The sequence below is a fragment of the Aotus nancymaae genome, unplaced genomic scaffold (assembly GCF_030222135.1).
Source record: "Aotus nancymaae isolate 86718 unplaced genomic scaffold, 86718_ANA_hifiasm-v0.15.2.pri h1tg000021l, whole genome shotgun sequence".
NCBI lineage: Eukaryota > Metazoa > Chordata > Mammalia > Primates > Aotidae > Aotus > Aotus nancymaae.
The window spans coordinates 30295160-30320564 of NW_026988433.1; the positions used below are offsets into that span (position 1 = coordinate 30295160).

The following is a 25405-nucleotide window of genomic DNA, read 5'->3' on the forward strand; positions in this document are numbered from 1 at the left end:
GCACTTTGGGAGGCCAAGGCAGGTGGATCACAAGGTCAGGAGATCAGGACCATCCTGGCTAACATGGTGAAACCCCTTCCCTACTAAAAATACAAAAAATTGGCCGGGTGTGGTGGTGAGCGCCTGTAGTCCCAGCTACTTGGGAGGCTGAGGCAGGAGAATTGCGTAAACCTGGGAGGCAGAGGTTGCAGCAAGCTGAGATTGTGCCACTTCACTCCAGCCTGGGTGACAGAGAGACCCCATCACAAAAAAACAAAAAAAAATATCATGCTGTGTTTTGAAAAAAAATCCTCTGGTTAGGTTTCTGGCTCACTGGTTTGCTCTTCAACTCTACCCAGTAAAGTATGTTGTTTACTATGCCTAATGAATTTTTATAGACAAGCACATATGTACATATACACATGTATGTATACACATATACATATACATGTACATACACATGGACATACATACATGTTTCACCCCAGGTTGTTCATAAGTTATTATTTATTTGTTTACATTCACCTGTTCCTGTTTTATGAGCTCCTGTTCTTATTTCAAGAATTTTTCTTTTACCCCTTTAAGGATCTTAAATTCCTAGAGTTCTTTTCTCTATACATTATATATTTTTAAAAACTTTAAAGTTCAATTTTATGATGAAGCCTTTCATAGAAACATAAACAAAATGCAGAAATCTGCCACATTTATTTTTTAGTATAATTCAATTGCTTATTTTTTTTTTAAACTTAGTGATCCCTGAATAATTTTTAAATTATGACACTAGACAACTATCTTTAACATGATTCAATTATTGTTTCCTTTCCTATTACTTTTCTAATTTATTTATTCTATAAAAACAGCAAGGGTTTATTGATAACAGGAAGATATTTTGCTTTATAGTACCAGATGCTTAAATACAAGGATACTGTTAGATTTCTTTTCTTGTGAGTTTCTTTTTTGCATTTTCTTTTCTTGTAACTCTTTTTTTCCATTTTTCTTTGTAAAAGCCAAAGTTTTATTTGTTCTTTTCAAAGTTTCCCAGCCCCTTTTCCTCTGTTCAAAATGGTTCTAAATAGAATACAATAAATAAGTGTAGAATTGCTTTTATCCTAAATGAAACCCAAAAAGGAAAAGTGCCTTGCATCATTAAAAAAATTACAATTAAATCCTCAGGCCCTCTAAATTAGTATGTACAACAGTAAAAAGTTAACATTTTCTGAAATTTCTTTTCCTTTTAAATCATAAATTAGTTTAAACTGAAAGTATGAGGCTTGACGATACCTTACTAAATTATTTGGAGTGTGAAATATTTACTCTTTCATTTTATGTTGACTTAGATTCTGTGAGATTGTTCCTGCTTGGACAGAAGCTTTTCTTTGAAGATCCATTTATTGAGAAAAGTGATTTGTAGAGTTCTAGTGTATTTTAAATAAGTGCTTTAATCAGTTATTTAAATTCACTTAACCCAGATTTTTCCCCAAATTTGCTTTAGCAAAGTGACTTATGGGTCATTGGTTCTCCATGTTATTTATATGTGTAAAAACTGGTCTAAGAAAAATACTTTTGCCATTCTTCCTAATGATATGAGGGAATAGAGCAGTGTTTTTAGCTTTCTATAGTTATGACTTAAGGGTGATATAAACAAAACTTCTTTGCATCTCACTTTTCTCAGTCCTCTCTTGAGGTGCTTTACTGATGGGAATGATTTCTTTCTATATGTTCCCTTGGCTCCAAAAGGTCCTATTGCACCAAGTTACTTGCTTTGCACTTTCCTTTCTATAATGTAATGATATAGTAAAAATTTTGTTTGTTTGTTTGTTTTTTGTTTTTTTCAAGATAGAGTCTGGCTCTGCACTCTGGAGTGCAGCAGTGCGATCTGGGATCACTGCAGCTTCTATCTCCCAGGCTCAAGCAATCCTCCTGCCTCAGCTTCCTGAGTAGCTGGGACTAGAGGCGCATAGCACCAACACCCCTGGCTAACTTTAGCATTTTTACTAGAAATGGTGTTTCGCCATGTTGCCCAGGGTGTCTGGAACCCCTGAGCTCAAGCGATCCACTGGCAGTGGCCTCCTAAAATGCTGGGATTACAGGCATGTGCCACCATACCTGACAGTAAAAGCTATTTTATCCAGCATAGTGGGTGAGTGGAAAAGTTGTTGTTGATTAAGAGTTAATTCTTGTTTCCCTTCCATTCTTCTGTCTAACCACCCTGAACACAGCTATTTTTAATCCCACGGTGGTCTAGTATTCTGTTGCGTGGTCACTTAGTGTACGGTGGTCTAGTGGAATCAACATTTGCATTGGGTGTTCAAAAATTCCAGTTGGTAAAGTACCAATAACATAGTTTTCCTTTATATAGGAAACATAGATTTCCTTTATATATCACTGAAGGATAGGTCAGCAAATATTTCTATTGCAATCTAATAATAATCTATGCTGCTTCATTCAGCAGAAACTCTGCTTACATGAATCTTCATACTAGTAAATTTCATTTTTTTTTTTAAATGAAGCAGTTAACATTTTTAAAAATTAGTTTTGTAAATATACATATCCTGTCTAGCAGTCTGGCCAATAATACAGATTTGGTTATTGGTATTAATTTATAGCTGGTAATTTGCCACTTTTTATAACCACTATAACTTTTATGTTGTCACTAAAGTGCCTGCTCAGTACTGTCTATTAAAGACAGACTCTCACAAACACTAGAAAAAGGAAATGTCTTCATCTTTAGGAAAGTGTTAGTGTGGACAAAACAAGAGGTTTATTCTTTCTGTCGTATTAGAACATTGCAAGTTTGAATTTTTCTTGAATCTATTTGTCCACTTCATCTTCAGCTAGTTCTGGTACACCTTCCTATTCTTTCTTACTTCAATTTGGTTCCATTTCTATGATTTCTTTATTTTCACTGATGTTTTGTGATGGTTAAGTATAATAAATTTAACCAATTCTGATTTATTTTCCACAGTATTTCAATAATGTATGAGTGATCACCCAGTCACTCTTACATTAAATATGTAATTTGGGGACCAAATTTAAAATGGAATTACATGAAAACAGGCTGCATTACCGTCCATTTTTAAAGTATGAAATTTAAATGTTGTGGGCTCAGCATGCTTCCACTGCACCACCCTACTAATCAATGTGCAGAAATCACAAGCATTCCTGTATACCAATAACAGACAAACAGAGAGCCAAATCAAGAGCAAACTCCCATTCACAATTGCTACAAAGAGAATAAAATACCTAGAAATACAACTAACAAAGGATGTAAAGGACCTTTTCAAGGAGAACTAAAAACCACTGCTCAATGAAATAAGAGAGGCCACAAACAGATGGAAAAACATTCCATGCTCATGGTTAGGAAGAATCAATATTGTGAAAATGGCCACACTGCCCAAAGTAATTTATACATTGAACACTATTCCCATCAAGCTACCAATGACCTTCTTCACTGAACTGGAAAAAACCACTTTAAACTTCACATGGAATCACAAGAGAGCCCACATAGCAAAAAGAACAAAGTCAGAGGCATCACACTGCCAGACTTCAAACTATACTACAAGACTACAGTAATCAAAACAGCATGGTACTGGTACCAAAACAGAGACATAGACCAATGGAACAGAACAGAGGCCTCAGAAGCAACACCACACATCTACAACCATCTGATCTTTGACAAACCTGACAAAAATAAGCAATGGGGAAATGGTGTTGGGAAAACTGGCTGGCAATGTGCAGAAAGCAGAAACTGGACCTCTTCCTGTCACCTTACACTAAAATTAACTCCAGATGGATTAAAGATTTAAACATAAAACCTAACAGCATAAAAACACTAGAAGAAAACATAGGGAAAACCATCCAGGACATAGGCATAACCAAGGACTTCATAACTAAAACACCAAAAGCAATGACAATAAAAGCCAAGATAGACAAATGGGATCTAATTAAAATTCAGAGCTTCCATACAGCAAAAGAAACCATCATTAGAGCAAACTGGCAACCAACAGAATGGGAAAAAATTTTTGCAGTCTACCCATCTGACAAAGGGCTAATATCCAGAATCTACAAAGAACTAAAACAGATATACAAGAAAAAAACAACCCCATTCAAAAGTGGTAGAAGGATATAAACAGACACTTTTCAAAAGAAGACATATATGAGGCCAACAAACATATGAAAAAATGCTCATCATCACTGGCATTAGAGAAATGCAAATCAAAACCACACTGAGATACCATCTCACACCAGATAGAATGATGATCATTAAAAAATCTGGAGACAACAGATGCTGGAGAGGATATGGAGAAATAGGAACACACTTATACAGTTGGTGGGAGTGTAAATTAGTTCAACCATTATGGAAGACAGTGTGACGATTTCTCAAGGATCTAGAAATAGAAATTCCATTTGACCCAGCAATACCATTACTAGGTATATACCCAAAGAACTATAAATCATTCTACTATAAAGACACATGCACATGTATGTTCATTGCAGCCCTGTTTACAATAGCAAAGACTTGGAACCAACCCAAATGCCCATCAACGATAGACTGGACAAAGAAAATGTGGCACATATAAACCATGGAATACTACACAGCCATAAAAAATGATGAGTTCATGTGCTTTGTAGGGACTTGGATGAATCTGGAAACCATCATTCTCAGCAAACTGACACAAGAACAGAAAACCAAACATTGCATGTTCTCACTCATAGGTGGGTGTTGAACAATGAGAACATGTGGACTCAGGGAGAGGAGTATCACACACTGGGGGCAGTTGGTAGGGGGCTAGGGGAGGGACAGCAGAGGGTGGGAAGGGTGGGGAGGGATAACACGGGGAGAAATGCCAGATATAGTATGCACCTATGCAATAACCCTGCATGACCTGTACATGTGCCCCAGAACCTAAAGTAAAATTAAAAAATAAAATAAATAAATAAATAAATAAGAAATTTAAATGTTGAAAATATTCAATCTGGAATGGCAGTATCCTTACCTTCTAATTTTAGCTAAATTGTTCATGTTAATTTCTTATCTATTAGGTGTTTAAACAGCATTTTCTTCTATTTGTATCTACTTTATGATGGAAATGTTATACCATGATAGCTTTTGCTACCAACTCTCAAACGCTTAACTTATAGAAAAGAACATTCATTTAGCAGGATTTTGTGCTTCATCTGAGTTCAGAAGTAATGCCAGAAAATGTTAAGCATGTTCTTTTTAAGAACATATAAGGTTTCTAATTGTCTCTCAACTTAATGTAAAGTAAATGAGCAGGTTACCTGGAAGATTTTTTCACTTTTATTTTAGATTTAGGAGTGCACATGTGGGTTTGTTATATAGGCAAACTCCTGTCATGGAGGCTTGTTGTGCAGATTATTTCATCAGCCATGTACTAAGCCTCTTATTTTTTCCTGGCAGGTTTTTAAAAACAACTGGTTTAATCCATAATCCCATAACAAACATAGCTTCACTTCAATATTTAGTTTATCTGTCCATTCAACAATGCTCCAATAAGGAGCCAAGAAGAAATAGCTTAGAATTACTAAATGATTTTTTTTATTGGTTAGAAAAATAACTTTCTAGGGTCTTTGAAGGCTGGATTTTTTTTTGTCTTTCCTATCCATGGAAGCTAAAAAAAAAATCATTCAAAATATTCAGGTTTACATATAAGCTCTCTCTTATAGGAAGTTGCCCTGCCTCATAGTTCAAAGTATATTCTATAGATCAGCAATGTTAATCTGATATGTAATTGCAATTTTCTAGGCAGCAAAAGTGATTCAAGAAGAAAAATAACCTATCATTTATTTACCTTTGTATAGGCGATTGCTTAAGTTACCGTTCTTTTAATATTTGCACTTGGATAAAATGCTTATGTATATATAGAAAAGTAACAGTGCAAGATGGTATTAGCTCATGCACAAAGTATTAGAAACTATTTTGTGAAGACTAGTGGTTGTATTAAGTAACTAACCAAATAAGGTCCTTGTCTGATTGGTTTACTAATGCTATTTCCTAAGATAAAAAGTTTTCTATTTCTTGGCCTTGTTGTGACCCCATTGCGTGGTAGTTATTTCTCATGGGTTTACTGATGTTTGCTTGTGAATTCATCTTCTGCAACAGAATTCTGATCCCTGTGTCCTCAGCTATAGTATCTTCCTTATGGCTTATGGCTTTCCATTTTGGGTCCCTGCCTATCCATGGCTTATTGTGAAACTGTTGTAACTTGTTTCTGAGATTTCCACTCTCCATTTTTGTCTATGGATTAGTCTTTGAGTAAATAAAAATTATCTTTCTGTTTTAAAATGTAACTTTTATTACTTCACTATTTAAATACGTCTTTTATCTTATTTTCCTGGGCCTGGGCAAGAAGAAAAGATTTCAGTACATGCTTATTCAATTTTATTTGTACTTCTAATTGTCACTGCCTTGTCTAGTTCAATATGATAGTATTCAGCAAGATAAGGTTCACAGTAGTTATATCTCGAGTTTCAAAAATAATTTGTTATATGAAATATTTTTCCTTAAATTTTTCTTTGAGTTTTACATTTAAGTCTTTAATCCATCTTGAGTTAATTTTTGTATATGATATAAGGAAGGGGTCCAATTTCAATCTTCTGCATATAGCTAGCCAGATAACTGGCTTCCCAGCACCATTTATTGAAGAGGGAATCATTTCCCCATTGCTTGTATTTGCCAGGTTTGTCCAAGATCAGATGGTTGAAGGTGTGTGGTCTTATTTCTTTTCTGTTCCATTGGTCTGTGTGCCTGTTTTTGTGCCGGTACCATGCTGGTTTGGTTATTGTAGCCCTGCAGTATAGTTTGAAGCTGAGTAGTGTGACATGCTCTGTTCTTTTTTCTTAGGATTGCCCTGGCCATTCAAGTGCTTTTTGATTCCATATGAATTTCAAAATAGTTTTTTCTAGTTCTGTGAAGAATCTCAATGGTAGTTTAATAAAAAATAGCATTGAACCTATAAGTTTCTTTGGGCAGTATGGACATTTTAATGATATTGATTCTTCCTATCCATGAGCATCAAATGGTTTTCCATTTGTGTCATCTCTGATTTTTTGAGCAGTGATTTGTAGTTCTCCTTGTAGAGATCTTTCACCTCCCTAATTAGCTGTATTCCTAGGTAATATATTGTTTTTGTGGCTATAGTGGATGAGAGTTTGTTCCTGATTTGGCTCTGGGCTTGATTGGTGTATAGAAATACTAGTGAAGTTTGAACACTGATTTTGTATCCTGAGACTTTACTGAAAGTATTTATCAGCTTAAGAAGCTTTGGGCTGAGACTATATGGATTTTTCTAAATATAGGATCATGTCGTCTGCAGACAGGGATAGTTTGACTTCATCTCTTCCTATTTGGATGTCTTTATTTCTTTCTCTTGCCTGAGTGCCCTGGCTAGGACTTCTAATACTATGTTGAACAGGAATGGTGAAAGAGAGTATTCCAGATTTTCAAGGGAATGCTTCCAGCTTATACCCATTCAGTATGATGTTAACTGTGGGTTTGTCATGTATGGCTCTTATTATTTTGAGGTATGCTCTTTCAGTACCTAGTTTATTGAGAGTTTTTAACATGAATGGATGTTGAATTTTATCAAAAGCCCTTTCTTTCTGCATCTATTAAGATAATCCTGTGCTTTTTGTCATTGGTTCTGTTTATGTGATAAATCACATTTATTGATTTGCATATGTTGAACAAATTTTAAATCTGATTGATCATGGTGGATAAGCTTTTTGATTTGCAGTTAGATTCAATTTGCCAGTATTTTGTTGAGGATTTTTGCATCAATGTGCATCAAGGATATTGACCTTAAATTTTCTTTTCTTGTTGCATCTCTGCCAGGTTTTGGTATCAGGCTGATACTGACCTGGGAGACAACCTCAGCAATACCATTCGGGACAGAGGCACAGGCAAAGATTTTATGACAAAGATGCCAAAAGCAATTGCAACAAAAGCAAAGTTGACAAATGGGATCTAAAGAGCTTCTGCACAGCAAAAGAAACTATCAACAGAGTAAACAGACAACCTACAGAATGGTAGAAAATTTTCGCAAACTATCCATCTGACAAAAATATAATATTCAGCACGTATACGGAACTTAAACAAATTTACAAGAAAAAGTAAACAACCTCATTAAAAAGTGGGCAAAGAGTATGAATAGACACTTTTCAAAAGAAGACATAAATGCAGCAAAGAATCATATGAAAAAAAGCTCAGCATCACTGATCATTAGAGAAATGCAAATCAAAACCACAATGAGATATCATCTCACACCAGTCAGAATCGCTATTATTAAGTCAAAAAATAATAACAGATGCTAGAGAGGTTGTGGAGAAAAAGGAATGCTTTTATACTGTTGGTGGGAGTGTAAATTATTTCAACCATTTTGAAAGGCAGTGTGGTGATTCCTCAAAGACCTACAGACCGAAATACCATTTGACTCAGCAATCCCATTAATGAGTATATACACAAAGGAATATAAGTCATTCTATTATAAAGACACATGTATGCATATTTCATTGCAGCACTATTCACAAAAGCAAAGACATGAAATCAACCTATCAGCAGTGGACTGGATAAAGAAAATGTAGTACATATATGCCATGGTATACTATGCAGCCATAAAAAAAAATGAGGTCATTTTCTTTGCAGGAACATGGATGGAGCTGGAAGCCATTATCCTTAGCAAACTAACACAGGAACAGAAAACCAAATACCACATGTTCTCACTTATAAGTGGGAGCTAAAATAATGAGAACATATGGACACATGAGAGGAACAACACACACTGAAGCCTAGTGAAGGTGGGAGGGTGGGAGGAGGAAGAGAATCAGGAAACGTAATTAATGGGTACTAGGTTTAATACCTGGGTGACGAAGTAATCTGCACAACAAACCCTCATGACACAAGTTTACCCATATAACCAAACCTGCACATGTACCTCTAAACTTAAAATAAAAGGTTTTTTTAAAGGGGAAAAAATTTGCTTTGATGTTAATATTAAAATACCTGTTTTATCATTAAATTAACAACATCTTCCACTGTTCATAATTTTGCTTTTAAACTTTCAAGGTATGTTAAATAGATTCCATGGATGCTTTTAGTTAAATCTAATATCTGTCATCTTGTACTATATTATAACTATATTAGTTTGGAGCTTTCCTGTTATTAAATATATAAATTGCTACTTGTAAGATTTTCAAAATTATTTTTTAAATTTTAGTGACTTATCTTGATTAAGAATCCGAAAGTATCTATTAAATTCCCTAATTTTCTCCCATCCTTCCCTCATTTTATGGTCTTTGTTGATGTAATCTTGGACTTTAAATCCAAATAATTTATAATAATACTGTTTATTTTGTTTTCAACCAAGAAAAAGATTGAAATCCTATAACCATACTTATAGTAATTTGGTCTTCTCTACTTTCTACTTTCACTGGCTTTAATTCTTATACCCAAAACTTTTATACTGTTACTTTACTAGGCTGGATCATTTTGTTTTGCTTCATTTTTCAGTAGGTTAAAGAACAGATTCAAATAAAAATGTTTAAGAAGAGTACGTGATTAACCTATTTTCTCAGTGTATATGTGTCTGTTTTGTTAATTGTTGTATCTAAAGTACTGACATTTAATAAGTATGGTTATATTTGCAGAAAAAATATCAGTTCAATAATGTTTTAATACTTTCCTACATGAAAGAGTAAAATAACTTGGTTGTACATAAAATTCTTGGCTCCTATTTTTTTTTTATCTCAAAACTCTGTAAACGTTGAATTTATCAATATGAAGAAGAATGAGCCTAGATTTTTCTTATTGTTTTTTCTGTCTGTATTTTTATTAAAATTTTCTTTATCCTCTTACTCCAGAAATCTTGCCTGGATGAACGTAAATTTAATTCTCTTTTCACTGATTTTCTTCTGGAATGGGGTAAGTCCCTTATATTTTAAATATGTCTCACTTCATCTTAGTTAAGATTGTTTCGTCTTGTATTTTTAATTAATGATTTGATTCTATTTATACTGTTTTCTTTTTCCTTTTTAAGGAGAATGATTTATTTGTTTTTGTTTTTTTGGTTCTCTGTTGTTAGCTTCCATATCTGTCATCTTCTCTTTCAATTTTTACATTTCTTTGAATTTTTCCTCCCTGCACTCTAGAGAAGCTCAGATTTATCTTTTACTCCACTTACAGGATTTTGTACAGTACTGATCATGCTTTCTACTGTCTCCAATGTGAATTTCAACATCTTTATCCCATCATTTCCTTTTTCATCTCATTCTCTTTTATTTTTTAATGTTTTCTTTAAATCATATTCCATTTCATTCTATCTTGTTAATTTCATATTGGTTCACTTTAATTGTTACCTCCTAAAGAATTTTCTGTCATATCCCTTTGTATGGTTCCAGTTAGCCAGTTTAAAGAATAAAGATGAGGATGATCCCCTAGGGCGGTGCTACTCAAAGTGTGGTCTACCAACAGGTACAATCTATAAGCTGCTTGTTATTAGTCAGTGATAAGTACACTTACTTCTAAACTGTACCAGTGAAGAGTGGGGCCAGATAAACACTCTCAATTTCTGTACATGTCTCACCTTTAAAGGAGGGAGAGGGAGCATGCTGACTAATGGCAAGAAGTCCCAAGACTAGCACTAGTCTGAACCACATTCGAGTAGCACTGCTCTAGGTGATTACAGAAAAACAAGATAGAAGGGAAACATATCTTTGCCTTTTGCCTTAATGACCCTCCCTGTAGACCATTATATGAAAGAGGAATAAACTATTGAAACACTTTATTTTTGGCTCTCTTTCTTTTTTATTTTTTTGATATGGAATCTCACTCTTATTGCCCAGGCTGGAGTGCAGTGGCGCTATCTCGGCTCACTGCAACCTCTGTCTCCCGAGTTCAAATGATTCTCCTGCCTCCCAAGTAGCTGGACTTACAGGCACATGCCACCACGTCTGGCTAATTTTTATGTTTTTAGTAGAGGCGGGTTTTGCCATGTTGGCCAGGCTGGTCTTAAACTCCTGACCTCAGGTGATCCACCCGCCTCAGCCTACCAAAGTGCTGGGATTACAGGTGTGAGTCACCATGCCCAGCCAGTTATTTTCTTTTTACAGAAACTTTGCTTATAGCTTAATTAATACACTACAATAGATTATTTTCAGAAATAGACTCCTCCTTTAAGTATTCCAATAGTTTTCCTTATTCTATAACTTTTTGAAAGCATATTGATTTTATTTCATCTTTAATCACTCAAACATGAAAAAGTGTTTTCAAACAGAGTTTTTCCACAGAGAAAGCATGTGGGTTGGGCTTATTCTATGTCATGTGATGAAAAAAAATCTCCTTTTCAGCTATAAAACTGGTGGAGATGGGATGTGCAAGGTGAGGTTAGGTCAATGTACTTCATTCCAGTCCAATCCCCAAATTGTATCACAATTTCATTAAACGCATCTCTTCTACATTCACCACCTTATTCTCTGATACTCTGAGCTCTGGATATTTATTTAAAGCTCAATTCTTATTATACACTGTTGAGTTCTTTACTTCAGCATCTGCCTCTTCCCACCATATACGCACAAGCACACACACGAACACACGCATGCACACATCTACATGCACATACACACGCACAAAGGGCTTTACATTTTGCCAGGACTTGTGTGCTGAGAAGGAGTAGGAGCTTATCAGAATGTGCAGTAGGTGAGGAACACAGGAGGAAGATAAAGTTTAGAGATTTCTGGCACTAAATCAAACGTCAATGGGGGTCCTAGGTTTTTTAGCTCTGTAGTTTTCACAACAGGACTTGCTGACTGATTGGATATTAAAGAGGAAGGAGAGGGACATGCTAGGAAAATTCCAAAGTTTTTAGTTTGAATAACTGGGCAGATAGAAAGTATAGCATTTCCTGAAAGAGGGGCAGATTTGGCTGGAAAGGGGATAATTTTGGTTTAATATGAGCTACTATTGCAATATCTCAGTAGAAATTTCTAGTAGAAGGGTGTTTATACAGTCAAGAGGTATGGACTGAGTATGTGGATTTTAAAACTATCAGTATGTCAGTAAGAACAGAAGCCATGGGCATGAGTGGAACTGCTTGAATAGAGTGGAAGAGGAGGTAGCTCAGGATGAATGCTAAGGAAATATAGAAAAGGTCAAGTGGGAAAGGAGGAATGAGAAAAACAGATACAGACAAAGCTACAGAAGAATGAAAATGATCAGAAGAACACAGTCATGGGAGCCAAAGAAAGAAAATGCCTCAAGAAAGAGAATATCCCACAGGGACAAATGCCATTTAGAGGTTAAGCCAAATAAGTACTGAAAATCAGCTCTCTTGATTGTAGAATTAGGTTGACTACCATACTCAATTTTCAATGTTATTGTGAGTTGTTTCTAAATCCTTTAGTTTATATGTATTTTTGTGGGAAATCAAGAAATGCTGCAGTTCTCCAGCTGACTTGCAAAATCTGTTCTCCAGCTGACTTGCAAAACAGAAGTCTACACTACTACTGAGGTTTTTGTTGTTCTGTTTTGTTTTTAGTATTCTTGCAATCCTTCTTTATCGGTCAAGAACCATTTGGTTGCAAATAATAGTATCCCATTCAAATTAGGGTAAGCTAAAAGTGGAATGTTTTTAAAATAATACAAGTGTAATTCATAGAACCCAAAGTCAGGAAGTCTAGTGAGGCCTCACAAGAGACTGGAATGAGGAACTGGAAAGTTGTCAGGGACCAGAATAGCTACTTTCTTTGTGTCTCTTTCCAAATCCTGTGGTCTCTTGTCTCTGTTTTTCTTTCCTCATCTTCTAATCTACCAGTCTCTGCAATTCAGATCTCCATTTCTCCATAGACAGAAAAGAAAACAGCCCCCAAGACATCTCTGTCTTCTCTCTTTCAGCCCTACCTGAGCCTGCATAGCATTCTTGTTTTCCAATATTCTAGAAGAAGAATTGATTGACCAAGTTTAGATCATGTATCCATCCTGGGTCCTACTCACTGTGAGCAGGGCAAATCATGTGTCCTTTCCTTTTGAGAAAATGAGAGCTGACTCTGACAAGGAAGCATGGGCTGGGAAATTAACTAAACTGGCTGCTGCATCTCCTTGATCCCATCAAGTTTGTTTTTCTGCTCAAGTGCTGTCTTCACATTTCATCTTGTGTATTTTCATTTCAGAATGTCTGCTTCTCATGATTCTCTGTTCTTATCTTTAAAAAGCCTGTGTGTGCTTGTAACTTATTAAAAATTCTTCTGGACCCATTAAAAAATCATTTTGGAGATAATAATCTTCATGTGCTAAGCCTAAGAAATTTATTCCTTTTTTCTGCTATAACTTTTCATAGATCTAGAGCATTTCTCTTTTATGGAGTGTATTTTCATACTTCTCACAGGTTTCCCTTTTCTTCTTCAAAAGGTGTGTTAGTCCACATTCATACTGCTGATAAAGACATACCAGAGACTGAGAAGAAAAAGAGGTTCAATTGGACTTACAGTTCCACATGGCTGGGGAGACCTCAGAAACATGGTGGAGGGCATAAGGCACTTCTTACATGACCACATCAAGAGAGAATGAGGAGGAGGCAAAAGCGGGATCCCCTGATAAACCCATCAGATCTCATGAGACTTACTCTCAGGAGAATAGCATGGGAAGGATTGGCCCCCATGATTCAATTACCTCTCCAGGTCCCTCCCACAACACGTGGGAATTCTGGGAGATGGAATTCATGTTGAGATGTGAATGGGGACACAGCCAAACCATAACCAGGGGAGATATCTGTGATAAGTGTTTGCTGATAATAGGATGTATGACTTTGCCCTAACTTATGAAAAATACCCCCATTAAAATACTAGGAGGAGGAAGGATGAGTTGATGTGAACAAGCTCTTGCCCAAATATCATCATTTTCCAGGCCTGCATCTGGTGCTGCTGTGATAGAGTGAGAGAGTAACTATCCCACCCCTCTTATTCTCTAAACCAATCAAAGATAAAAAGCTAGGGTTCCCAATATGCATGAATGTCTGGATCCTTAAGATATTTTATCTTTCTTTTTTCCTTTTTTAGATAGACTCTTGCTTTGTTGCCCAGGCTAGAGGGCAGTGGCACAATCATGGCTCACTACAGCCTCAATCTCTTGTTCTCAAGATTCTCCCACCTCAGCCTCCAGAGTAGCTGGGAACACAGATACGTTCCATCATGCATGGCTTATTTTTTTATATTTTTTTTGTAGAGATGGGGTTGCTCTTTGTTGCCTAGGCTGGTCTCAAACTTCTGGATTCAAGTGATTCCCCTGCCTTGGCCTCCCAGAGTGCTGAGATTATAGGCATGAACCACCACACCCAGCCAGATATTTTATCTTTAATCTATCAGAGTTTCACACACAGTATGTGGCAAATCATGTCATTTACCTGCCTATAATTCTTTAACGTGTCCCTGAATGCAAGAAAGAATTCAAGTTTCTTTGTCTGGAATTTTAAGCCCTTAATAAATTGGCCCCTACTTCTCCCAATCTGAGGAAAGAAGCATTATCTATATCCTCACATGCATTCTAACCATCTGCTTGCAATTCCATTATCTACAATGCACTATCACACTTCCACATATGTATTACCTATGTCATTCTCTCTGCCTCAGTCCTCTCTCCCCTTATCCCTCTTTCTGCAAGGTAAACTTTCACTGAGCTTACCAGCCTCAGCGCCATCATAAATACAACACCTGAGGCAACCTTCTCTGACACTTGGAAAGAGTTAGACTTTCAGTCCTCTCAGCTCCCACAGCACCAACATCTGTATATGCCTCTATTAAGGCACCTGGCTGCAATCACTTTTTCCTTACTTGTCTGTTTCCTAACTACACTGAATGCTTTTTGGAGACAGGGGCCACATATTTTTTATCTCTGTATATCTAGCTGGAACCAGGTAAGAACTCCTTAAATATTTAATGAATTAATTAATGTTTCAATATTAAATGTGCAAATATAAGAACAAAAACACCTAGTTGGTAATACAACCCACAGTCATAACTGTAATATAAGTTCATTAACTAACCAACTGTTCACTATTGCATGTTTAATTCATTTTCAAGAAGCATGAGTAGTTACAGAGCCTCTTAGTCCTTGTTCTTAATAACACATCTGCATCCGTGAACACCATTCATTGTTAATTACGTGCTCAGAAACAGGGAGGTGAATCAAATGTGTATTTATTGGCAAAGTTCTTCAGCTTTCTCTTTTGTCACATGAGCCAAGAGAAAAATTGATCATTGTCGTAGCTCACAAGGGAAACACTAGTGAATACTCTCTTCTTTCATATACTATTTGAAGGTTACAAAGTACTCTCACATCCCATGTAATCCTTAAAACACTTCTGTGAGTTAATTAGAATGAGTATTATAAACCTGTTTTACAGATATGGACACCTAAGGCTCAAAAGGTAAAATGGTATGCCCAAAGATTATTCTGCCAAAAGGTAACAAAAGTAGCCCCAAACTCAAATCTTCCACCTCCTGTGCTTAAGTATTCATTTCATTTAACCAGTTAGCAGAAAAACTCGAATAACATATACATTCAACAGCTTAGTTCCCAGACTACAACATCAGTAACAATTTATTTTGGTTTATAATTTATATGCTATACAGAAGGTTTCACATCCTTTCATTTGCTTCATACAACAGCCTTGTAAAGTAGATTGGACAAATTTTCTTATGCCTGTTTAATAGATGGCAAGACTGAGGTCCACTGAGACTAGGAGATTCTCTTCAGGTGAAACAAAGTAACTCAATGACAGACCTAATTCCTGATTCTTTGCTCTATCCATTCCCCCTAGTTAGCCATTATCTGGAGATAATTAAAAGTTTTACCAAATCTTAGAGAGTTAGCGAATTCTGGAGGAAGCCGGAAAGATCAATAGAAGTCATTAGCTCATGTCTAGACAGCTCTAGAGTTGTCTCAATGGCAGTCATTCCTGCTGATCCCTTTCTGTTCAGATTTCTTAAGGGAGGATCTAAATGGATCTGTCATATCCCTGGTTATGTTTTGTTCAGAGTAGCTTAATGTTGAGTAGGAGGTGTGTTTCTAACTCGAATGGGAAGTCATGTATTATCAGTCTAGAGAAAATGTAAACTGCTCCTCTTTTAGGAAATGTATTTTGAGCATTTTGAATTTGTACATTTCACTCTATTAAACATTAAGCCTGGGATTTATATATTCCGTTCCTTCCACCTGAACACATACACTCCCCCAATATACATGTTCACGTCTGTGTTTGCACAAGCACACTGACCACACACAAATAGGCACATGGCATTGCATGATCTCCCCTTACACACACACACACACACACACACACACACACCCCTTTTGATTTTACTCTTCTTCTGCAATGGTAAGGTGTGTAGACATACAAGGCGTATGCATATCCCTTTGGATAATGTCTCCCCTCCTGCCCCTATGCTACCTCACACTCCTTTAGCTAAATATACACATACACACCTACTCACACCCAAAATGTCAAGTTTCACAACGATTAAGAGTTTTGTCAACTTTCAGGTCCTGAATGTGTCTGGAGAATTATTTGAACTTCACACAAGGAGCTGAGACTGCCGAGGGAGGATTTTCAGATTCTGAAGTAAGAAGGAGAGGGAAGCACAGCAGTAATGCCAGATGGGAGACTTTTCTATTAATAAAGTCACGGCCAGAAAGTCATTCCAACTGAAGGCTTCTATCCACAAATGTCTCCCCCACTCAGATGCCATAATACTTCAAAAAAAACCTTCCCCAATGAGTTAAACTTGGACATTCTCAGGTAATCTTTCACCCCAGATAAAGTCCTCATGGAGTAATAGAAAGACCACTGGACATGAAAGACAGAGACCTAAGCCTGACACCCAGTTCTCTCTCTGCCATAGCCCATTTTCTGTTGCTATAATGGAATACCTAAGACTGGGTAATGTATAAAGAAAATAACTTTATTTTGCTCACAATGAGGAAGGCTGGGAAGTTCAAGATCAGACAGCCCATCTGGTGAGAGCCTCAGGCTGCTCCTAACAAAATGAAAGGAGAAGTGGGTGTGTGCAAAAAGGGACCAAATGGGAGGCCAAGAAGCCTCACAGATGAGCACAAATGCTTTGCAAATATCACTGGTAAGCAGTTTCTGGGTAAAACCATATTTCATTTTGGCAATTTGTGGGGCAGGCTTTATAACAACCCACTCTCTTGATAACTAATGTATCCCCAAGAAAACAAGAGCTCACTCACCCCTGTGAGACAGCATTAATCTACCCATGAGGAATCCACTCCCATGACCCAAACACCTCGCACTAGACCCCACCTCCCAAAACTGTTGCACTGGAAATTAAACTTTACCATGGGTTTTGGCAGAAACAAATCACATCCAAACTAACAGCTTCTGAAAGTTCCTGAGCCTCAGTCTCCTCATGTGTTAAAAATGAGATGATAATCTTCACCACTTAGTATTGTAGTGAGGATTAAATGAAATGTGATGACATATATATATTACCAATCACAGTTTCTGATACACAGCAAGCTCTCAATTAATGATAGGACTAATGTTATGTTATATTCTAAACACATGAGATGTTACACAAAACCAAATTGTCTAAGGCATACTTTTTATAAAAAAGATATTTCAGTTGAATTCCTCATTAAAAGAACAACATTGGTAGGAAAAAAACAAAATTTGGATTGTTGATAAAAACTTGTCAAGGATTTAGGAATCTTTTGTAGGATGCTTTGATTTCTTAATACTTATAAGAAATGGTTTCTGTTTTGCATGCTTTTACTTATCCATGTAAGTTTTGGGGAAAAACAAAACAAAAACAAAATCACCTAATTTCCCAGAAAAGATATGAGAACCAAGAATCTGGAGATCTGAGCTATTTTCTAACAAGATAATGACTTAAAGTGAGACACAGGTGAAATGAGTATTGACAAGGGAAATTTGAGAGTGCCAACAAATAGCTAGAATATATGCCCTCAATCATTTTTAAATTGCCCATAGAAAAATGAGAAACAAGCCTCAAAGATCAATTAATAACTTGAATAACCTCCACATCAGACTGTCAAGAAGTGAGATCTCCGTGATAGAGTGAGAAATAAATTGTACTTGAAATCAGATTCTTAGGATACCTATTGAAGCCTCAGTTTCCCTATCAAATGAAGTTAATATTAGTACCTATCTAGTAGTTTTTATTATAAAGATTAAATGAGTTCTGCATGTAAAGTGCTCAGAGCAATGCTTAGAATACCTAGTAGTGGTATTTTTACCCACTTCATAGGTTTATTGTAAGGGTGACATAACTAACTGCAAAATATTACTTTTAGTTTTATAAAATATACTTAATATCAGCCAGATGTATTTTGAGGGTGGAAGAGTTCCTAACTCAAATGTTCACTTTTGTTCCTAACTTAAGGATTCACTAAAAGGGAATCTCTATAAAATTTTATATCTAAATTTAATTTTTACATCTAAAAAAATAGAATGTTGGACATGCTCTCCCTTCTCTTCTCTCCATTCCTCTTCCCTCCCCTCATAAGCACTCAGCTCTGCTCCACTTCACTAAAGAGAACCCCTCCCACACCACCCCCACAAATTGTCAAAAATGAAACAATCTTACCCGGAAACTGCTTAGCAGCAATATTTGCAAAACATTTTTGCTCATTTGTCAGGCTTTTTGCCCAAATATGGCCATCCTACAAAGCTGTAATAAAACATGAAATAAACATTTCCATAAAACATTTAATAAAGCTATAAAAGTTAAATAGCTCATAATAAGCAACCATATAAAAGCATGCATCCTAGCTCTTGATCATTAACTTTCATCAAAGCTTGAAGAAAAATTCATTCCATCCTTCTAAACTGCCCAATTTACATTGTGGAATTGAATCCAGGGTATTGTTCCCAGGACTCCACTTTGAAGCCAAAGAATTTCACAATGGCTTCATTGAATTGAACCTAAGATGATCAGATTCCTCTAACCAAAGTAGCAATCTATAAAGAGACTTATTGAAACTCTTGGAATCCCTGCATTCAATTTGAGAATAAAGTGGCATTTTTTTGCCCATATCCCTAAGTGTGACATTATGCAAGGAGTGGACATTTGGTTTTGTCTGCCCAGCATCCAATTTTCCTTCCCGGTGGTGTCCTATCACAATCTGTTATAATGGATTGTTGGGAATGTGTAGGTATCCTATAAAACCAGCCTCATCTTCCACCAGTAAGTAACAGAGTGTGTGATCAGTCTATGCCAATCAAACTTTGCTTCTAGGAATACTGTGAATCTTGATCAGACTGATAGCAACAGGAATGAGGTGGGGAATCAACACTTGGTGTCACTGGTTTTCTCATTTCACAGTAGCAACCTGTTGGGGCAGTTCAGTAATTCCTGCTACCTTGCCCCCTTGACCTGCCCAGATTCCACTACTTATCAGTCTCCAACTCACAAGCTTTCTCTTAGATATTGTAGGTACCCTATCTCCTTCTAGTAAATTCCTTTTCTGCTCAAGTTATCTAGAGCTGTTTACTATTACTTGTGGTATAGGATCCTAGGTGCACAGAGTACCAAGTAATAATTGTCATTGATTCTTATTTATTTTCAAGAAAATAAACACCCATGATACAGAAAAACACCACCAAAAGTAAGAATTACACAATGATAATTTGTCTACTTCACCATTCCTCCCCTCAGAAAAAAATATCATCATCTATCTTGGGTTTTTTCTAATAAAAATTATGTCTGAAAGAAATTAAATCAAATGGCTATCAAAATTATAGAAAGTATTCAACAAAAGGAAATTCAGAAAAGCTATATCAAAAAATTAACTGAGGAGGTATACACTAGAAGTTTCTATTCCACACAAAAAAAGATTTTGAATCTCTTAATAGTGGAGAACTGCATATAAATATTTGCCTAATGGCTTGAAAGGCACCAAGAAGAAAGAATATCCCTGTGAGTTGAAACCTTATAGATTACAGTTGGTGGCTCCAAATTGTTTGAGGTTAAGAGGATTTATGATTTATAAAAGACTAGCATTGTTAGCCCTTGCATAAAACAGCTACATCTCGCAGGCTCGTTTTTACTGGGAGCAGTTCACTAGAGCCAAAATGATATACAAAATGAAATGCCAGACTCTACACCTTGTTCAAATGCCTTCGCCTTTCAGGCCAAGTCATGTTTACTGAAAAAAAAATAAGTTAGAAACTTGGGAAGTAAATTGATATTTAATACAATTCTATCAGATCATTTTCTTTCTCCCTTAAGTCCTACTCACTGAAGAAATCTTAATTAAGAAGAAGGCATTTCATCTAAAGGCAAATGTGATGTATTAAATATCTGACAGACCGTTTGTTTGCATGCTGACTTCACATGTGGACCAGGATGGAGCACCAGGCTGTAGCTAGGCTCAAGGGCAGCTTGAAGCCATCACTGCTGAATAATAGCTACTGTCTTTTTAAAACTCTCTGAGGTTCACATGGTAGGTTCCCTTCCAGTTTCCAGTGGTATGAGAGACACCGCCAGTATAAATCTTGTTGTCACAAAAGAACAAGTTATAGTATATATTCAACCACATACATACAAAAACTTTCAAATGACATTAACTTAAACCCACAAAACCAAGAAGAGTCAGAAGCAAAGCTGAAACTCTATCCTTAAGTCACCCTCATTGTGTTTAGATCTTGAAGAATCTCTAACTCATCACAGGCTATCACCAGGGCTGTGTCTATACAATACTAAGACAATAAGTCAAATTGGCTTTAAAGGGGGGGAAAAACAGAAAATAAAAAGAGAAAAAAAATCTCATAGTTCAAGTTGAGTTGACAAAGAAAACACAAACCAGACTCCTCTTTAGATTTTTTTTACATCTCAGTGTGTGGACCTACACACCCTGTCCAATTCCCACAGAGTACCAAATGCTCAAAGAAATAGAAGGAAAGACCAAGCCTGGAGCAACTTGGAGATTTCTTCCCTAGCATCATGAGTTTTTCACAAAGATTTTTATAAAAAATAAAAAGTGTTACTATTATCTGGCTTTGCAATGTATATTGTCTCTTGGTTCATTCATGAGTCAAGTCTTCAATGTTTCCAGGGTTACTTGATCTAAGTAGTTAGGAGACCTGGCTATTCTTGGAAATGATTCTGAAGAACTCTAGGCATTGTCAAATCTGAGGGAGGAATGCCATTTGTGAAGCAGTAAGTGTAGGTAGTTAAGGGCCTGTGTTTTAGAACCAGAGAGACCTATATTCCAAACCTAGTCCTACAGTCCCTTGCCAGCTGTGTGACCTGGAGCAAGGAGCTCACCTCTCTGAATGGTGGATTTTGCACCTATAAAATGAATCAGGGAACATCCACCTGACAGGGCTGTCATGAGGATTAAGTGAGAGACTCATGAGGCCCTGAGCACTGTGTCTGATGTGTGGTAAACCTTCAGTAAATGGTACCTGTACCTGTGACTATCGAGCATTTCCAAAGGGAAAAAGTAAGACAATCTCTTTAAGATCAAAATGGGAGGAGGCTGAAAATGCAAAAAGAATTTGCTTTCCTGATACATAAAATAACTTTCACACAGGGAAGAGGCTGCAGAAGTGAATCATTCATTCCACAAATATGCCAACTATGCACCAAGCATTGGGGAATTTGAAGATCAACAAGATAGAAATGATTGCTGCCCTCCAGAAAATAACAGTCTAAAGGGGATACAGACACAGAAACAGGCAATTACAGCAAGGAATCTGGTCAGGGTCTCATCTCTTACACAGTGCCCTGGTGCCCCATCCCCACCACCCACCCCCAGAAACCACATCGGAGCCCCATCCTGTGCTCACATCCCACTTCCTGCCAATCCAAGGAGGAGACTTGAAATTGTTGGCCCTGACCTTCCTGGGCTGCAAATTCTGTAAGATGAGCACACCAGCTTCCACCCAATGACGAGCTTTAGAACTCCACCTTCCTAGGCTGCTGTTATGACCTGAATGTTATGAGCTAAATTGTGCCTTCCCAAAATTTATATGTTGAAGCCCTAACCCCCAGTCCCTACCAATGTAACTGTATTTTGGCCTTTAAATAAGTGATTAAAATTAACGCCATTAGTATGGGCCCTAATCTAATCTAACTGGTGTCCTTATAAGAAGAGAAAATTTGGACACACAAAACAAAACAGACATATCAGAGGAGTGCACGCTCACAGGAAAAGGGCTGTGTAAAGTCATAGCAAGAGGACAGTCATATTTAGGACAAAGAGCAAGGAACTATAAGGAATAGAAATACATTGCCAGAAAAAAAAAGTATAGTATATAGAAATATGAAGTTTTAGAGTTGAAAGGAATCTTCTTATAAGAACGTTTTTATCCATTTCATTTAACAGATGTGCAAATTGGTACTTAGAGAGCTTAAGGGATTTGTCCAAGATCACAGACATGACTAGAACTAGAACTGAAACTAGAAGCCAGGTTCCCTAACTCCAAGTCTACTAAACATTGCACATTGCTCTACTTTTCCCCAATTGTTTTGATATAATAATTAACATACATACAAATACCTCATAGCTGAACTTCAGGTTGAATTGCTGTTTATATAAGAATATATTATAACTATTTGAAAAGCATTTCTGGGCCGGGTGCAGTGGCTCACGCCTGTAATCCCAGCACTTTGGGAGGCCGAGGCGGGTGAATCACGAGGTCAAGAGATCGAGACCATCCTGGTCAACATGGTGAAACCCCGTCTCTACTAAAAATACAAAAAATTAGCTGGGCATGGTGGCACATGCCTGTAATCCCAGCTACTCAGGAGGCTGAGGCAGGAGAATTGCCTGAACCCAGGAGGTGGAGGTTGCGGTGAGCCGAGATCGTGCCATTGCACTCCAGCCTGGGTAACAAGAGCAAAACTCCGTCTCAAAAAAAAAAAAAAAAAGAAAAGCATTTCTGTAGTAGGCAAAATATAAAAAGATGTACAAACATGATCATATACATGCCCAATATTTCTCTTTTTATCACTTCTTCATTCATTCTTTGGCCTCCTGCTATGTGTTCAATGTTGTGCTTGATGTGGAAGAAAATAAGTAGAAGATATAATCCCAACTTATAAGAAGTTCTGTGCACACACTAGGGGGGAAGACATTTCTGTATGTAGTTGTTCAGTTGGTTACTCAGCAAATATATGCCGAGCCCCTGCTCTGTACTAGACACTTTGTTAGGTTCCAGAAATGCAGTGGTGAGTTTGGTTAAGGTTAGGCTGCTGTAACAAAGAGAACCAAAATAATCCAGTGGTTTAAAGACTGAAGTAAATTACTTCCTTGTGCAATAATTTGAGGTAAGTGTTCAGGCTGGTGGGTAGTTCTACTTCATTTGGTCCTTTGGGGTTGCATCCCTCACCCTCTGCCATCTACTGTGGCTTTGTCATCCAGCCTCTGTATAGGGGCACGAGTCATAGTTGGCTCCAGCTGGCAACAATAAAAAAGAGAAACAGAAGTGGCATCCATCATTTGTGCCACATTTGATATGCCAAAAATTAATCATGTGGCCACACAGCTGCAAGGGAGGCTGAGAAGTGGAGGTAGCTAGACGGCATGTGTCTGCCATAATTCTGTCACCCTGTGTCTCCCCACAAAGAGGAGAATGGGCTTGCAGAGACAGCTAGTCATCTTGGCCCCAGAGAACAAAGCCTTCACAGTATCCCCACCTATATGTGCCTGCAATCTAGCTGGGGAGACGAAATAATCAAATCCTTACAAGTTATAGTAAATGTCATAAAGGAAATACATATGATCCATAAGAACACAGAATGGGAGGACTGACTGGGTTAAGACCAGAACATCCAGGCAGCAGTAAGAGCCCACGGAAAGGCCTGGAAGCAGATGGGGGAGCTGATTAGAAGCTCAGATCCTGGAGCCAGACTTCCTCTAGAAGACTGAAGAAGGTTGGGTCTTAGCTCTAGAACTTACTAACATGAGACCTTGGGAGAGTCATTTAACATCTTTTTGTCTTAGTTCCTTGTGGAATAATAATCATTATTATTATATATTATAGTAATAACTATAATTATTATTATATCATTAGTACCTTTGTTATGAGGACTAATAGCAAATGTTATACTATAGGCACATACTAAATATAGCAAACACTACCTAGGAATTTGGGGAACATCCATCTCGGGTCAGAAGTTTAACAAGTAGTAATCTAGGTGAGGAGTTGTCTAGTAGTAGTTACTTAGTATTTTCTTGGCAAAGACACAGGCTTTTATTATTGCAAGTAATTCAAGAGTTTCTGCTTCTTTTAGTCTGTGAATAAACCCAGGTTTGACCAAGTATGTTCAATCCATGGAATGAGAGAAATGTCTAACTAGTCTATCTTTGGGCTGCTGCCACCAGAGTAGGAATAATGTTATTTGTACCTTAAACATTTGTATAGGAATTCTCAAGGGGTGGCAACAAAGAACTTCAATATATATAGTCAAATAGACATTCCCATTTTTTTTTTTTTTGGTAGAGTCAAAGGAAAAACGTCCCCTTCACTGAGGGTTTGCTGAAAATCAACTGACAAAAGGCAGATTGATAGGGGGAAAGCATACAGTTTTATTAAATCATAGTTTTACATGACGTGGGGAACTTCAGCCTGAAGACCCAAGGTTATAGAGGAAACTATCCATTTTTATATGTAGATTAAGGAAGTCTGGACAGCTGTGTAGAAATATGAAGGAACAGAAAAGCTATGATCTAATGCTACTAGATTGACTAAGTGGGGAAAACCAGCAAGCCCTGTCTGTCTAGTTTCTTCTTGGCCTGAGCAGTGTTCCTTCCTTTTGGGTGTAGGGCAGGACCTTCTCTGGAATGAGGATCTTATGACCTGCAATCAAGCAAAGTAGGTCAGATAATTTATTTCAGTCTAGTTTTTACACAGAAAGGTGAGAAGGAGTTAGAGTACTATTTTGAGGTTTTATGGCTGGCTTTGGGGAAAGGGGGTTCTATTTCCCTTTGGGAAACAGGGTTCTACAACCCACTTTGGGGAAGAAGCATTTCAGTTTCTACAGTGAGCCTCAGGGTAGAGTGAGGGGCAGGAAAGCAGGAGAAAGGGACAGAGAAATGTTTGCTTCTGAGGCTGCTGCTGAGGCCTTCATTTTGAGGTATTATATTTTGAGCCCCAACAGTTTGTGCATATTCCTTTGTGTTTTAAAAATCAGTGAATTTCAATTCTAAGTCCCCATTATACTGCGCAGTTCATGTGTTCTACAAAATGGACATTTGGGATCTCCCTTCGTGCCTGGCATTAGATAGATCCGGGGTCTTCTGTAGGACCCTGAAACAGGGAGTCTCCCTTATACACCAAGCACTGTAGAGATCCATTAGTTCTGTTTTTTCTTCTAATGGTCCCTTCAAGTCGTGGGACTGCAAAGTGACTCTGGGGAGCCCAGTGTT

At 37.2% G+C, this 25405-nt stretch overlaps 1 long non-coding RNA gene across 1 annotated transcript in view; it reads left to right on the forward strand.

The window, feature by feature from the left end:
- Positions 1-25405, forward strand: part of LOC135276228 (uncharacterized) — a 72871-nt gene that overhangs the window by 4955 nt on the left and 42511 nt on the right. Inside the window, exon 2 of the long non-coding RNA XR_010343773.1 lies at positions 9859-9919. This is a non-coding gene — a long non-coding RNA (uncharacterized LOC135276228). The remainder of the gene's footprint in view (positions 1-9858; positions 9920-25405) is intronic.